The sequence below is a fragment of the Lissotriton vulgaris genome, chromosome 1_1, assembly GCF_964263255.1.
Source record: "Lissotriton vulgaris chromosome 1_1, aLisVul1.2, whole genome shotgun sequence".
Classification (NCBI taxonomy): Eukaryota; Metazoa; Chordata; class Amphibia; order Caudata; family Salamandridae; genus Lissotriton; species Lissotriton vulgaris.
Window position 1 is genome coordinate 860990554 of NC_141685.1, and position 17141 is coordinate 861007694.

The following is a 17141-nucleotide window of genomic DNA, read 5'->3' on the forward strand; positions in this document are numbered from 1 at the left end:
GGTACAGTGGTAGGTATAGGAGCTGGCAGTGCGGGAAGAGGAGGAGCTGTAGGAACATTTACATTCACCACAGGAAGTATAGGAACTTGATTCTGAGGAACAGGAGCAGGAACACCAGGTTGTCCAGCAACCGGCAATTGAACATTCGGGATGAGTGGAGCCGTAGCACCTTGTGCATACGGTGGAGGTGACCGTAACAGATAAGATAGCAGAGGATCGTTTTCGGAATCCTCCAGTATCTTAGCCATTTTCGATGGCAAGGCAGGATAGCACTTGTCAATCGCTAAGTTATGCTCTCTAATGGCTACATCTATGGCCTTCTCACACTCGTTAGCCTGCAACTGTTTAGTCGCTTGCTCTAGAGTTAACTCTTCTTGTTCTTTTTGCTCTTTCTTCAACCTTTTCATTTCTCTCTGTTTGGATTCTTTCCGCCAATAACGAAAAGAGTCAAACATTGCCGGCCGGGCTTTCTTCCTAAACAATTTCGCTTCTAAGTTGTCGAGAATCTCTTGTTCAAAACTACCATGCAGTGGCCAACTAAGGACACCATCCTTCTTACAATAACGGACCCATATCTCATTATAAGTTATAGGACCCACACCATACTTACAGTATAAATCATATAGGGGAGTCCCAATCGGAGGAACCAGACAAGAGTCCTCTAATTGTGAGTCACTGTTGCAACTAAAACAAGACAACATTTTCCGACTTACCATTTTCAGTCCGGAACACAAAACAAACAAACACGAAACAAATTGTGCACTTGAACCAAAAACTTAGGCCTACCAAAAACGAACTGATGTATCGATACCCAAAACTAAACCAAATAGATTATCGTAATTAGATCAACCAATGATAATCTGGCAAAACCAAACCAAACCAAGAACCGATCAAGGATTTTTAACAATCCTCACAAAAGTAACCAGCTAGCTATTACTAAATACTTAACTGAGTCACTGAAGACGTCACCAAGGAGAAACCCGTCACGTTTCGCCGTACTGAGGACTGCACCACTTCGGGTCCAAGACAGGGCGACGGTCAAGGCAACGGCCCACTGCAGCCGTCCTGAACGGGAACCCTCGTGGAAGAGAACTTCAGGGCCACTTTTGCGATATGCCGGGATCGATGAAGTGGGGCGCCTCCCTCAGGAATCTTCACACGAAGCTTCTCGAACTCTTCAGGCTTTTGGACCGGTACCGAATGACGTCGCCCCACGTTGGGCGCCAATTGGAGTTCTGGACTTTTTGGTTCCGTCCAGAGGTGTCAGGGTACAACACCCAAAGACCCCGGAGTTCCACCTGCCTTGGTGCACAAATGAACAGAAACACGGGCTTCTCGATGGTGGCGTCAAAGACCAAAGGTTTATTACTGCAGGGACACAGAAGTCATAGATACTACACACGGGCAGTAACCAGGAGCCTGTTCGATTTGTACAAAGTGGGTCGCTCCTTATATACTAAAAATTGTGCTCTAGGCAAATATTTCACATGTCGGTACATTCCCAAACCTTTGTGTCTCTAAACAATAAATATTTGACGTTACACAGGAACCGTCGATAAAATCTGATACCAAACATCTACGAAGAGGGGTTCCCACTAGTTCATCACAATCCCCTGTCAATATTGCTTTCAGGACCCGGACCGCCTCATCGTAAAGTTCGTTACCTCCCCCTAATAAAGATTCAGAAAGAAAGAAACAGAGCCAGGTGTGGAAGATAGAAAAGTGGGATAAGGGATGTTTGTAGGTCGTAAATGGGCAAGGCTACCGGCTTCGGCCGCCTAATCATGATCAGGTACAATGGACACGAAGACCAGTTTGGCAAGACTGGCCTTGGGCAGAGGAGGCAGCCTTTGTCGAGTCATGCAGCTACAGCGTGATCTGGTTTAAGGTGCACGTGTCATGTAAGAGGTGAATCTCCGGCTAAGGCTACGTGTCCTTAATCAAAGTGGAGTAAATGAAATGATCAGAGGCTATTGCATATGTGAGGGCAAGGAAACACAAAATGGCGGCCATGATCTAAGATGGATGCCGTGGGTATATCAGAAATATGTCAATGGAAGGAGTGCTCTTGCTCGTAGCGTAGCGAAAACACTAGGATATACTAAATGGATCATTTGCGGTTCACTGATACCAATACTATGTATTTCCGACAAACTTGAAAACACGGGTTCAAGTCGTCACGGAACCGTCACGGAACCTCAAGGGGGAATAATTAGAAGGTAAACAGCAATATGAAAACGTCAAAGCATATATGTTTGCTGAGTGATTGAGTCTGTGTGTCGCGTGTCTCTTTGAAGGGAGATGTGAGAAAGGAATAGCAGCACCGTAGACTTCAATTGGGAGAGAGCAAGCAAGGATGAATATTACCCTCAAATCCAAATACTTACAGTACCTCAAAGATGACAAGTGCGATATGATGTTCTGCAATTGTAAGGATTTGCCATGTGTGGTACATAAATATGCATGGTTAGTGAGGTTTTTCCCAGAATGTGAGTATCGTTAGGCTGGCAAATGTCAGGCACTCCTTTGGGAGTATGAGGCCAAGAAAAAATTTGGGAAGTTTGCTACAGTCATCTGTAGGATCGAAAGACACTGGGGAATCCTTACAGAGGGAGCCAGGCTGCACAAAATGTGATAACAGTTGGACAGAAATCTTTAGCAGGGACTTTTGTCTACCCCCAATGTGGGACCAGGACCGCAGTACCTCTGTGTCTCTGAAACATATGTTGACCTCTGCACACCACCATCTCAATACCCCTCAAATGTTCCCTCCTGGTACCCCAGCTTTGGTAGTGCATCAACCAGGTTTCAATCATTTGAGTGACCACAAGCACCCTTCCTATGTGCCTTCCATTTACATTCAGTCAGTAACCCAGCTGCTTCGTTCGCTGTTCAATCTCAAGTGACAGTTGGATGCACATCGCAGGGGTATACAGACATTTACCGTACTGTACAGCCCCTCTCAGTACAGCCAGACTACACTTCTTAAAATCATGAAACATGTTTTGCCCAACAGTAAGGCCAGGCCTTTCCTCTGTAGTTCATAGCCAACGTAAGGAGGAAAAAATCAACTGAAGAGCATGCCAAAATTCTCTACAGACACTGCCAATCCTCACACTTCTGCCTATTTGCATGCCGAGGTTATTTACTATGACCCACCAAACCAATTGCCAACAGTAGCCTCTCCCTGCCTCATTCGTATGCTCCGATGCCACCTTTATTTAGCAAGTGTTAGTGCTCTCGGATTTTGTAGTGCGATTCGCTATAGCCTCTGTTTTCAACAGAAATGTCCTAAAGGTACCTATACCAATCTGCCGGGTGGGGAGGAAGGGGGCTGCTGCTGCTGGCAGTAACATTTTGGGGCACCCGACCTGCAAAAATACAGCCACATGCTCCTTGTTTTACCTTTCAATACCATAACTGCAGAAGAATCGTATGGTGACCCCTGTTGGTAATAGAAACTGTCAAACAGCATCTTGCCTCCCCCCCCGTTGCCCCTAACCATTTGGGGTACACCCCATGAGGGAGGATCAGAGCAATAAAAACTAATGGTAGCCCCCCCAAAAAGTACCTGGAAGCCATGCCATTCTGTGCACCTCATCGCCTTCACGTTGCGCCCAAGCACCTTTTAATACTGAACCCCCCATTTTTGACTGCCCCCTCCCAACAGAAATCAGAGAGTATTTGCACTTTCCCACAATAAGTCAGGATCCTACTCCACCTATTCCTCTGCTCTCTGACCCCACCCATATACCCCTCCTCTCTGACCCCACCCACTCTGACTAGGCTGCTCCTGAACCCCTCCTCTCTGACCCCACCCACTCTGACTTGGCTCCTCCTATACCCCTCCTCTCTGACCGAGCTCCTCCTATACCCCTCCTCTCTCACCCAGCTCCTCCTATACCCCTCCTCTCTGACCCCACCCACTCTGACTAGGCTCCTCCTATACCCCTCCTATCCGACCCAGCTCCTCCTACACCCCTCCTCTCTGACCCTACCCACTCTGACTAGGCTGCTCCTGAACCCCTCATCTCTGACCCCACCCACTCTGACTAGGCTCCTCCTATACCCCTCCTCTCCGACCAAGCTCCTCCTATACCCCTCATCTCTCACCCAGCTCCTCCTATACCCCTCCCCTCTGACCCCACCCACTCACTACTTACCAACCAACCTGCAATCCCTCATTCACTAGGCATGATTCCACTCTTACACAACACACAGACACATTTTACTTACCAATTGGCCCTTTAGGCCCACCTCCAACTTACCTCTGCTCTGCCACCATCAGTCACCTGGTGCCGAACCCGGGATTTGAACCCTGGTTGCCTGGATGGAAGGCAGGCACTTACCCACTGGACCACACTGGTTTCCATGTAAGTAGCCTATCAAATTGTCCTAATGTCATGGTCATCCTTTTCATGTGCAATGGATGCCGCAGGGAAGGACACCAAGGCCTGTATGTTGCTTATAGTTACTACTGCAACCCTCTAGACCACCAAGGAGCTATAGCTCAAAGGTAAGTCTTGTACCTTTGGTGGGGACAGCCCTCACAGGCCAGGGTTCGAATCCTGCCAATGCTGTAGAAGTATCCCAAGGTGGAAATTTTCAAAAAGTGAATAGTTTTTTTTTTTGCAAATTTTTTTTTGCTTGGTAACAGAGGAGAAAAGTGGACACTCTTTTTGGCATGTGTGTCCCGAAATTTCAAATGTTTTCCCTCATGACCTTCTACCAACCGCCCTATCTCTCAAGTAGGTGCAATAGGGACAAGGCCTTATCTTCCTTTATCAATGTCTTCATTCTTTGTCCTTTAAGTTTGGTGAATTGCAGAGTGCAATTGTGGTATTGGGGGTTATAACTGAGCACAAGAATAAGAGGAAGGGGCTACACTTGTTGTAAAATAGGTTGGATGATGGTGATTTTTTATTTTGGTGTGAGCCACTTGCTCAAATCAGGGGTTTTGTGTCAGTGAGCTTGGATAGAAATAAAGGTCAAGTATGAGCTCTGGCTAATGAAATGATGGGTCAAGTTTGAGGCAAGCTAGAGTCCATTTATTAGGTGCAATAAGAAGCTACAAAGATTGTTTCCTTTAAGAGACAGACAAGGGCAGAGTCAAGCCTTTGCTCTAATAGGTCTGCATCATGCCTGCTGCAGGATGTGAAGGAATGGACCTCCACAGCAGTGCGCTGTGCCGGGCTGGGCTGTGCAGGGCTGAGCTGGGCTGGGCTGGGCCTGCCCTGGCACTGTGAATTTAATCACCCACCTCCTTCCTTTGAGGAACGCTCACGAACGCCCACGAACGCCCTTGTTCTGTATACAGGCTGACAGCAGGCAATTTAGGACCCTGCTAAATGAGGGTGATGTCCCCATGTGCTTCCTTTGAGTGGCAAAATCCTTCGTCTAAGGCAGGTGGGCTTTTTTAAAATTTGGTTGAAGACCATATGTTGGAGGTGGTATCACGGCACAAGCCGCCGACCGTCTCAGAAGAAAGTGTGCATGGGAAGATATTACTTGCATAGGACAGCCCTCTTCTCAGTCCCATTCTTATGCTGCAGTTGCCATGAAGTGTTACTAGAGGGCAGCAGTATGAACAAAAGAGCACACTGAGGCTTTTCTTCTGCTTGCTGACATGATTCTTGTTCATGGTGGTCTTGCAGGGCCTAAAGAGTGAAGGACTGCGTTGACTGAGGGGATGAGGAATGGCAGGCCTGTATTTGTGGTGAAGGGGGAATAATTAGAAGGTAAACAGCAATATGAAAACGTCAAAGCATATATGTTTGCTGAGTGATTGAGTCTGTGTGTCGCGTGTCTCTTTGAAGGGAGATGTGAGAAAGGAATAGCAGCACCGTAGACTTCAATTGGGAGAGAGCAAGCAAGGATGAATATTACCCTCAAATCCAAATACTTACAGTACCTCAAAGATGACAAGTGCGATATGATGTTCTGCAATTGTAAGGATTTGCCATGTGTGGTACATAAATATGCATGGTTAGTGAGGTTTTTCCCAGAATGTGAGTATCGTTAGGCTGGCAAATGTCAGGCACTCCTTTGGGAGTATGAGGCCAAGAAAAAATTTGGGACGTTTGCTACAGTCATCTGTAGGATCGAAAGACACTGGGGAATCCTTACAGAGGGAGCCAGGCTGCACAAAATGTGATAACAGTTGGACAGAAATCTTTAGCAGGGACTTTTGTCTACCCCCAATGTGGGACCAGGACCGCAGTACCTCTGTGTCTCTGAAACATATGTTGACCTCTGCACACCACCATCTCAATACCCCTCAAATGTTCCCTCCTGGTACCCCAGCTTTGGTAGTGCATCAACCAGGTTTCAATCATTTGAGTGACCACAAGCACCCTTCCTATGTGCCTTCCATTTACATTCAGTCAGTAACCCAGCTGCTTCGTTCGCTGTTCAATCTCAAGTGACAGTTGGATGCACATCGCAGGGGTATACAGACATTTACCGTACTGTACAGCCCCTCTCAGTACAGCCAGACTACACTTCTTAAAATCATGAAACATGTTTTGCCCAACAGTAAGGCCAGGCCTTTCCTCTGTAGTTCATAGCCAACGTAAGGAGGAAAAAATCAACTGAAGAGCATGCCAAAATTCTCTACAGACACTGCCAATCCTCACACTTCTGCCTATTTGCATGCCGAGGTTATTCACTATGACCCACCAAACCAATTGCCAACAGTAGCCTCTCCCTGCCTCATTCGTATGCTCCGATGCCACCTTTATTTAGCAAGTGTTAGTGCTCTCGGATTTTGTAGTGCGATTCGCTATAGCCTCTGTTTTCAACAGAAATGTCCTAAAGGTACCTATACCAATCTGCCGGGTGGGGAGGAAGGGGGCTGCTGCTGCTGGCAGTAACATTTTGGGGCACCCGACCTGCAAAAATACAGCCACATGCTCCTTGTTTTACCTTTCAATACCATAACTGCAGAAGAATCGTATGGTGACCCCTGTTGGTAATAGAAACTGTCAAACAGCATCTTGCCTCCCCCCCCGTTGCCCCTAACCATTTGGGGTACACCCCATGAGGGAGGATCAGAGCAATAAAAACTAATGGTAGCCCCCCCAAAAAGTACCTGGAAGCCATGCCATTCTGTGCACCTCATCGCCTTCACGTTGCGCCCAAGCACCTTTTAATACTGAACCCCCCATTTTTGACTGCCCCCTCCCAACAGAAATCAGAGAGTATTTGCACTTTCCCACAATAAGTCAGGATCCTACTCCACCTATTCCTCTGCTCTCTGACCCCACCCATATACCCCTCCTCTCTGACCCCACCCACTCTGACTAGGCTGCTCCTGAACCCCTCCTCTCTGACCCCACCCACTCTGACTTGGCTCCTCCTATACCCCTCCTCTGCGACCGAGCTCCTCCTATACCCCTCCTCTCTGACCCCACCCACTCTGACTAGGCTCCTCCTATACCCCTCCTATTCGACCCAGCTCCTCCTACACCCCTCCTCTCTGACCCTACCCACTCTGACTAGGCTGCTCCTGAACCCCTCATCTCTGACCCCACCCACTCTGACTAGGCTCCTCCTATACCCCTCCTCTCCGACCAAGCTCCTCCTATACCCCTCATCTCTCACCCAGCTCCTCCTATACCCCTCCCCTCGGACCCCACCCACTCACTACTTACCAACCAACCTGCAATCCCTCATTCACTAGGCATGATTCCACTCTTACACAACACACAGACACATTTTACTTACCAATTGGCCCTTTAGGCCCACCTCCAACTTACCTCTGCTCTGCCACCATCAGTCACCTGGTGCCGAACCCGGGATTTGAACCCTGGTTGCCTGGATGGAAGGCAGGCACTTACCCACTGGACCACACTGGTTTCCATGTAAGTAGCCTATCAAATTGTCCTAATGTCATGGTCATCCTTTTCATGTGCAATGGATGCCGCAGGGAAGGACACCAAGGCCTGTATGTTGCTTATAGTTACTACTGCAATCCTCTAGACCACCAAGGAGCTATAGCTCAAAGGTAAGTCTTGTACCTTTGGTGGGGACAGCCCTCACAGGCCAGGGTTCGAATCCTGCCAATGCTGTAGAAGTATCCCAAGGTGGAAATTTTCAAAAAGTGAATAGTTTTTTTTTTTGCAAATTTTTTTTTGCTTGGTAACAGAGGAGAAAAGTGGACACTCTTTTTGGCATGTGTGTCCCAAAATTTCAAATGTTTTCCCTCATGACCTTCTACCAACCGCCCTATCTCTCAAGTAGGTGCAATAGGGACAAGGCCTTATCTTCCTTTATCAATGTCTTCATTCTTTGTCCTTTAAGTTTGGTGAATTGCAGAGTGCAATTGTGGTATTGGGGGTTATAACTGAGCACAAGAATAAGAGGAAGGGGCTACACTTGTTGTAAAATAGGTTGGATGATGGTGATTTTTTATTTTGGTGTGAGCCACTTGCTCAAATCAGGGGTTTTGTGTCAGTGAGCTTGGATAGAAATAAAGGTCAAGTATGAGCTCTGGCTAATGAAATGATGGGTCAAGTTTGAGGCAAGCTAGAGTCCATTTATTAGGTGCAATAAGAAGCTACAAAGATTGTTTCCTTTAAGAGACAGACAAGGGCAGAGTCAAGCCTTTGCTCTAATAGGTCTGCATCATGCCTGCTGCAGGATGTGAAGGAATGGACCTCCACAGCAGTGCGCTGTGCCGGGCTGGGCTGTGCAGGGCTGAGCTGGGCTGGGCTGGGCCTGCCCTGGCACTGTGAATTTAATCACCCACCTCCTTCCTTTGAGGAACGCTCACGAACGCCCACGAACGCCCTTGTTCTGTATACAGGCTGACAGCAGGCAATTTAGGACCCTGCTAAATGAGGGTGATGTCCCCATGTGCTTCCTTTGAGTGGCAAAATCCTTCGTCTAAGGCAGGTGGGCTTTTTTAAAATTTGGTTGAAGACCATATGTTGGAGGTGGTATCACGGCACAAGCCGCCGACCGTCTCAGAAGAAAGTGTGCATGGGAAGATATTATTTGCATAGGACAGCCCTCTTCTCAGTCCCATTCTTATGCTGCAGTTGCCATGAAGTGTTACTAGAGGGCAGCAGTATGAACAAAAGAGCACACTGAGGCTTTTCTTCTGCTTGCTGACATGATTCTTGTTCATGGTGGTCTTGCAGGGCCTAAAGAGTGAAGGACTGCGTTGACTGAGGGGATGAGGAATGGCAGGCCTGTATTTGTGGTGAAGGGGGAATAATTAGAAGGTAAACAGCAATATGAAAACGTCAAAGCATATATGTTTGCTGAGTGATTGAGTCTGTATGTCGCGTGTCTCTTTGAAGGGAGATGTGAGAAAGGAATAGCAGCACCGTAGACTTCAATTGGGAGAGAGCAAGCAAGGATGAATATTACCCTCAAATCCAAATACTTACAGTACCTCAAAGATGACAAGTGCGATATGATGTTCTGCAATTGTAAGGATTTGCCATGTGTGGTACATAAATATGCATGGTTAGTGAGGTTTTTCCCAGAATGTGAGTATCGTTAGGCTGGCAAATGTCAGGCACTCCTTTGGGAGTATGAGGCCAAGACAAAATTTGGGAAGTTTGCTACAGTCATCTGTAGGATCGAAAGACACTGGGGAATCCTTACAGAGGGAGCCAGGCTGCACAAAATGTGATAACAGTTGGACAGAAATCTTTAGCAGGGACTTTTGTCTACCCCCAATGTGGGACCAGGACCGCAGTACCTCTGTGTCTCTGAAACATATGTTGACCTCTGCACACCACCATCTCAATACCCCTCAAATGTTCCCTCCTGGTACCCCAGCTTTGGTAGTGCATCAACCAGGTTTCAATCATTTGAGTGACCACAAGCACCCTTCCTATGTGCCTTCCATTTACATTCAGTCAGTAACCCAGCTGCTTCGTTCGCTGTTCAATCTCAAGTGACAGTTGGATGCACATCGCAGGGGTATACAGACATTTACCGTACTGTACAGCCCCTCTCAGTACAGCCAGACTACACTTCTTAAAATCATGAAACATGTTTTGCCCAACAGTAAGGCCAGGCCTTTCCTCTGTAGTTCATAGCCAACGTAAGGAGGAAAAAATCAACTGAAGAGCATGCCAAAATTCTCTACAGACACTGCCAATCCTCACACTTCTGCCTATTTGCATGCCGAGGTTATTTACTATGACCCACCAAACCAATTGCCAACAGAAGCCTCTCCCTGCCTCATTCGTATGCTCCGATGCCACCTTTATTTAGCAAGTGTTAGTGCTCTCGGATTTTGTAGTGCGATTCGCTATAGCCTCTGTTTTCAACAGAAATGTCCTAAAGGTACCTATACCAATCTGCCGGGTGGGGAGGAAGGGGGCTGCTGCTGCTGGCAGTAACATTTTGGGGCACCCGACCTGCAAAAATACAGCCACATGCTCCTTGTTTTACCTTTCAATACCATAACTGCAGAAGAATCGTATGGTGACCCCTGTTGGTAATAGAAACTGTCAAACAGCATCTTGCCTCCCCCCCCGTTGCCCCTAACCATTTCGGGTACACCCCATGAGGGAGGATCAGAGCAATAAAAACTAATGGTAGCCCCCCCAAAATGTACCTGGAAGCCATGCCATTCTGTGCACCTCATCGCCTTCACGTTGCGCCCAAGCACCTTTTAATACTGAACCCCCCATTTTTGACTGCCCCCTCCCAACAGAAATCAGAGAGTATTTGCACTTTCCCACAATAAGTCAGGATCCTACTCCACCTATTCCTCTGCTCTCTGACCCCACCCGTATACCCCTCCTCTCTGACCCCACCCACTCTGACTAGGCTGCTCCTGAACCCCTCCTCTCTGACCCCACCCACTCTGACTTGGCTCCTCCTATACCCCTCCTCTCCAACCGAGCTCCTCCTATACCCCTCCTCTCTCACCCAGCTCCTCCTATACCCCTCCTCTCTGACCCCACCCACTCTGACTAGGCTCCTCCTATACCCCTCCTATCCGACCCAGCTCCTCCTATACCCCTCCTCTCTGACCCAGCTCCTCCTACACCCCTCCTCTCTGACCCTACCCACTCTGACTAGGCTGCTCCTGAACCCCTCATCTCTGACCCCACCCACTCTGACTAGGCTCCTCCTATACCCCTCCTCTCCGACCAAGCTCCTCCTATACCCCTCATCTCTCACCCAGCTCCTCCTATACCCCTCCCCTCTGACCCCACCCACTCACTACTTACCAACCAACCTGCAATCCCTCATTCACTAGGCATGATTCCACTCTTACACAACACACAGACACATTTTACTTACCAATTGGCCCTTTAGGCCCACCTCCAACTTACCTCTGCTCTGCCACCATCAGTCACCTGGTGCCGAACCCGGGATTTGAACCCTGGTTGCCTGGATGGAAGGCAGGCACTTACCCACTGGACCACACTGGTTTCCATGTAAGTAGCCTATCAAATTGTCCTAATGTCATGGTCATCCTTTTCATGTGCAATGGATGCCGCAGGGAAGGACACCAAGGCCTGTATGTTGCTTATAGTTACTACTGCAATCCTCTAGACCACCAAGGAGCTATAGCTCAAAGGTAAGTCTTGTACCTTTGGTGGGGACAGCCCTCACAGGCCAGGGTTCGAATCCTGCCAATGCTGTAGAAGTATCCCAAGGTGGAAATTTTCAAAAAGTGAATAGTTTTTTTTTTTGCAAATTTTTTTTTGCTTGGTAACAGAGGAGAAAAGTGGACACTCTTTTTGGCATGTGTGTCCCGAAATTTCAAATGTTTTCCCTCATGACCTTCTACCAACCGCCCTATCTCTCAAGTAGGTGCAATAGGGACAAGGCCTTATCTTCCTTTATCAATGTCTTCATTCTTTGTCCTTTAAGTTTGGTGAATTGCAGAGTGCAATTGTGGTATTGGGGGTTATAACTGAGCACAAGAATAAGAGGAAGGGGCTACACTTGTTGTAAAATAGGTTGGATGATGGTGATTTTTTATTTTGGTGTGAGCCACTTGCTCAAATCAGGGGTTTTGTGTCAGTGAGCTTGGATAGAAATAAAGGTCAAGTATGAGCTCTGGCTAATGAAATGATGGGTCAAGTTTGAGGCAAGCTAGAGTCCATTTATTAGGTGCAATAAGAAGCTACAAAGATTGTTTCCTTTAAGAGACAGACAAGGGCAGAGTCAAGCCTTTGCTCTAATAGGTCTGCATCATGCCTGCTGCAGGATGTGAAGGAATGGACCTCCACAGCAGTGCGCTGTGCCGGGCTGGGCTGTGCAGGGCTGAGCTGGGCTGGGCTGGGCTGGGCTGGGCTGGGCTGGGCCTGCCCTGGCACTGTGAATTTAATCACCCACCTCCTTCCTTTGAGGAACGCTCACGAACGCCCACGAACGCCCTTGTTCTGTATACAGGCTGACAGCAGGCAATTTAGGACCCTGCTAAATGAGGGTGATGTCCCCATGTGCTTCCTTTGAGTGGCAAAATCCTTCGTCTAAGGCAGGTGGGCTTTTTTAAAATTTGGTTGAAGACCATATGTTGGAGGTGGTATCACGGCACAAGCCGCCGACCGTCTCAGAAGAAAGTGTGCATGGGAGGATATTATTTGCATAGGACAGCCCTCTTCTCAGTCCCATTCTTATGCTGCAGTTGCCATGAAGTGTTACTAGAGGGCAGCAGTATGAACAAAAGAGCACACTGAGGCTTTTCTTCTGCTTGCTGACATGATTCTTGTTCATGGTGGTCTTGCAGGGCCTAAAGAGTGAAGGACTGCGTTGACTGAGGGGATGAGGAATGGCAGGCCTGTATTTGTGGTGAAGGGGGAATAATTAGAAGGTAAACAGCAATATGAAAACGTCAAAGCATATATGTTTGCTGAGTGATTGAGTCTGTGTGTCGCGTGTCTCTTTGAAGGGAGATGTGAGAAAGGAATAGCAGCACCGTAGACTTCAGATGGGAGAGAGCAAGCAAGGATGAATATTACCCTCAAATCCAAATACTTACAGTACCTCAAAGATGACAAGTGCGATATGATGTTCTGCAATTGTAAGGATTTGCCATGTGTGGTACATAAATATGCATGGTTAGTGAGGTTTTTCCCAGAATGTGAGTATCGTTAGGCTGGCAAATGTCAGGCACTCCTTTGGGAGTATGAGGCCAAGAAAAAATTTGGGAAGTTTGCTACAGTCATCTGTAGGATCGAAAGACACTGGGGAATCCTTACAGAGGGAGCCAGGCTGCACAACATGTTATTACAGTTGGACAGAAATCTTTAGCAGGGACTTTTGTCTACCCCCAATGTGGGACCAGGACTGCAGTACCTCTGTGTCTCTGAAACATATGTTGACCTCTGCACACCACCATCTCAATACCCCTCAAATGTTCCCTCCTGGTACCCCAGCTTTGGTAGTGCATCAACCAGGTTTCAATCATTTGAGTGACCACAAGCACCCTTCCTATGTGCCTTCCATTTACATTCAGTCAGTAACCCAGCTGCTTCGTTCGCTGTTCAATCTCAAGTGACAGTTGGATGCACATCGCAGGGGTATACAGACATTTACCGTACTGTACAGCCCCTCTCAGTACAGCCAGACTACACTTCTTAAAATCATGAAACATGTTTTGCCCAACAGTAAGGCCAGGCCTTTCCTCTGTAGTTCATAGCCAACGTAAGGAGGAAAAAATCAACTGAAGAGCATGCCAAAATTCTCTACAGACACTGCCAATCCTCACAATTCTGCCTATTTGCATGCCGAGGTTATTCACTATGACCCACCAAACCAATTGCCAACAGTAGCCTCTCCCTGCCTCATTCGTATGCTCCGATGCCACCTTTATTTAGCAAGTGTTAGTGCTCTCGGATTTTGTAGTGCGATTCGCTATAGCCTCTGTTTTCAACAGAAATGTCCTAAAGGTACCTATACCAATCTGCCGGGTGGGGAGGAAGGGGGCTGCTGCTGCTGGCAGTAACATTTTGGGGCACCCGACCTGCAAAAATACAGCAACATGCTCCTTGTTTTACCTTTCAATACCATAACTGCAGAAGAATCGTATGGTGACCCCTGTTGGTAATAGAAACTGTCAAACAGCATCTTGCCTCCCCCCCCATTGCCCCTAACCATTTGGGGTACACCCCATGAGGGAGGATCAGAGCAATAAAAACTAATGGTAGCCCCCCCAAAAAGTACCTGGAAGCCATGCCATTCTGTGCACCTCATCGCCTTCACGTTGCGCCCAAGGACCTTTTAATACTGAACCCCCCATTTTTGACTGCCCCTCCCAACAGAAATCAGAGAGTATAGGGGGGTGCAGTAAAAAAGTATTTGCACTTTCCCACAATAAGTCAGGATCCTACTCCACCTATTCCTCTGCTCTCTGACCCCACCCATATACCCCTCCTCTCTGACCCCACCCACTCTGACTAGGCTGCTCCTGAACCCCTCCTCTCTGACCCCACCCACTCTGACTTGGCTCCTCCGATACCCCTCCTCTCTCACCCAGCTCCTCCTATACCCCTCCTCTCTGACCCCACCCACTCTGACTTGGCTCCTCCTATACCCCTCCTCTCTCACCCAGCTCCTCCTATACCCCTCCTCTCTGACCCCACCCACTCTGACTTGGCTCCTCCTATACCCCTCCTCTCTCACCCAGCTCCTCCTATACCCCTCCTCTCTGACCCCACCCACTCTGACTAGGCTCCTCCTATACCCCTCCTCTCCGACCGAGCTCCTCCTATACCCCTCCTCTCTCACCCAGCTCCTCCTATACCCCTCCTCTCCGACCAAGCTCCTCCTATACCCCTCCTCTCCGAACTAGCTCCTCCTATACCCCTACCCTCTGACCCCACCCACTCACTACTTACCAACCAACCTGCAATCCCTCATTCACTAGGCATGATTCCACTCTTACACAACACACAGACACATTTTACTTACCAATTGGCCCTTTAGGCCCACCTCCAACTTACCTCTGCTCTGCCACCATCAGTCACCTGGTGCCGAACCCGGGATTTGAACCCTGGTTGCCTGGATGGAAGGCAGGCACTTACCCACTGGACCACACTGGTTTCCATGTAAGTAGCCTATCAAATTGTCCTAATGTCATGGTCATCCTTTTCATGTGCAATGGATGCCACAGGGAAGGACACCAAGGCCTGTATGTTGCTTATAGTTACTACTGCAATCCTCTAGACCACCAAGGAGCTATAGCTCAAAGGTAAGTCTTGTACCTTTGGTGGGGACAGCCCTCACAGGCCAGGGTTCGAATCCTGCCAATGCTGTAGAAGTATCCCAAGGTGGAAATTTTCAAAAAGTGAATAGTTTTTTTTTTTGCAAATTTTTTTTTACTTGGTAACAGAGGAGAAAAGTGGACACTCTTTTTGGCATGTGTGTCCCGAAATTTCAAATGTTTTCCCTCATGACCTTCTACCAACCGCCCTATCTCTCAAGTAAGTGCAATAGGGACAAGGCCTTATCTTCCTTTATCAATGTCTTCATTCTTTGTCCTTTAAGTTTGGTGAATTGCAGAGTGCAATTGTGGTATTGGGGGTTATAACTGAGCACAAGAATAAGAGGAAGGGGCTACACTTGTTGTAAAATAGGTTGGATGATGGTGATTTTTTATTTTGGTGTGAGCCACTTGCTCAAATCAGGGGTTTTGTGTCAGTGAGCTTGGATAGAAATAAAGGTCAAGTATGAGCTCTGGCTAATGAAATGATGGGTCAAGTTTGAGGCAAGCTAGAGTCCATTTATTAGGTGCAATAAGAAGCTACAAAGATTGTTTCCTTTAAGAGACAGACAAGGGCAGAGTCAAGCCTTTGCTCTAATAGGTCTGCATCATGCCTGCTGCAGGATGTGAAGGAATGGACCTCCACAGCAGTGCGCTGTGCCGGGCTGGGCTGTGCAGGGCTGAGCTGGGCTGGGCTGGGCTGGGCTGGGCTGGGCTTGCCCTGGCACTGTGAATTTAATCACCCACCTCCTTCCTTTGAGGAACGCTCACAAACGCCCACGAACGCCCTTGTTCTGTATACAGGCTGACAGCAGGCAATTTAGGACCCTGCTAAATGAGGGTGATGTCCCCATGTGCTTCCTTTGAGTGGCAAAATCCTTCGTCTAAGGCAGGTGGGCTTTTTTAAAATTTGGTTGAAGACCATATGTTGGAGGTGGTATCACGGCACAAGCCGCCGACCGTCTCAGAAGAAAGTGTGCATGGGAGGATATTATTTGCATAGGACAGCCCTCTTCTCAGTCCCATTCTTATGCTGCAGTTGCCATGAAGTGTTACTAGAGGGCAGCAGTATGAACAAAAGAGCACACTGAGGCTTTTCTTCTGCTTGCTGACATGATTCTTGTTCATGGTGGTCTTGCAGGGCCTAAAGAGTGAAGGACTGCGTTGACTGAGGGGATGAGGAATGGCAGGCCTGTATTTGTGGTGAAGGGGGAATAATTAGAAGGTAAACAGCAATATGAAAACGTCAAAGCATATATGTTTGCTGAGTGATTGAGTCTGTGTGTCGCGTGTCTCTTTGAAGGGAGATGTGAGAAAGGAATAGCAGCACCGTAGACTTCAGATGGGAGAGAGCAAGCAAGGATGAATATTACCCTCAAATCCAAATACTTACAGTACCTCAAAGATGACAAGTGCGATATGATGTTCTGCAATTGTAAGGATTTGCCATGTGTGGTACATAAATATGCATGGTTAGTGAGGTTTTTCCCAGAATGTGAGTATCGTTAGGCTGGCAAATGTCATGCACTCCTTTGGGAGTATGAGGCCAAGAAAAAATTTGGGAAGTTTGCTACAGTCATCTGTAGGATCGAAAGACACTGGGGAATCCTTACAGAGGGAGCCAGGCTGCACAAAATGTGATAACAGTTGGACAGAAATCTTTAGCAGGGACTTTTGTCTACCCCCAATGTGGGACCAGGACCGCAGTACCTCTGTGTCTCTGAAACATATGTTGACCTCTGCACACCACCATCTCAATACCACTCAAATGTTCCCTCCTGGTACCCCAGCTTTGGTAGTGCATCAACCAGGTTTCAATCATTTGAGTGACCACAAGCACCCTTCCTATGTGCCTTCCATTTACATTCAGTCAGTAACCCAGCTGCTTCGTTCGCTGTTCAATCTCAAGTGACAGTTGGATGCACATCGCAGGGGTATACAGACATTTACCGTA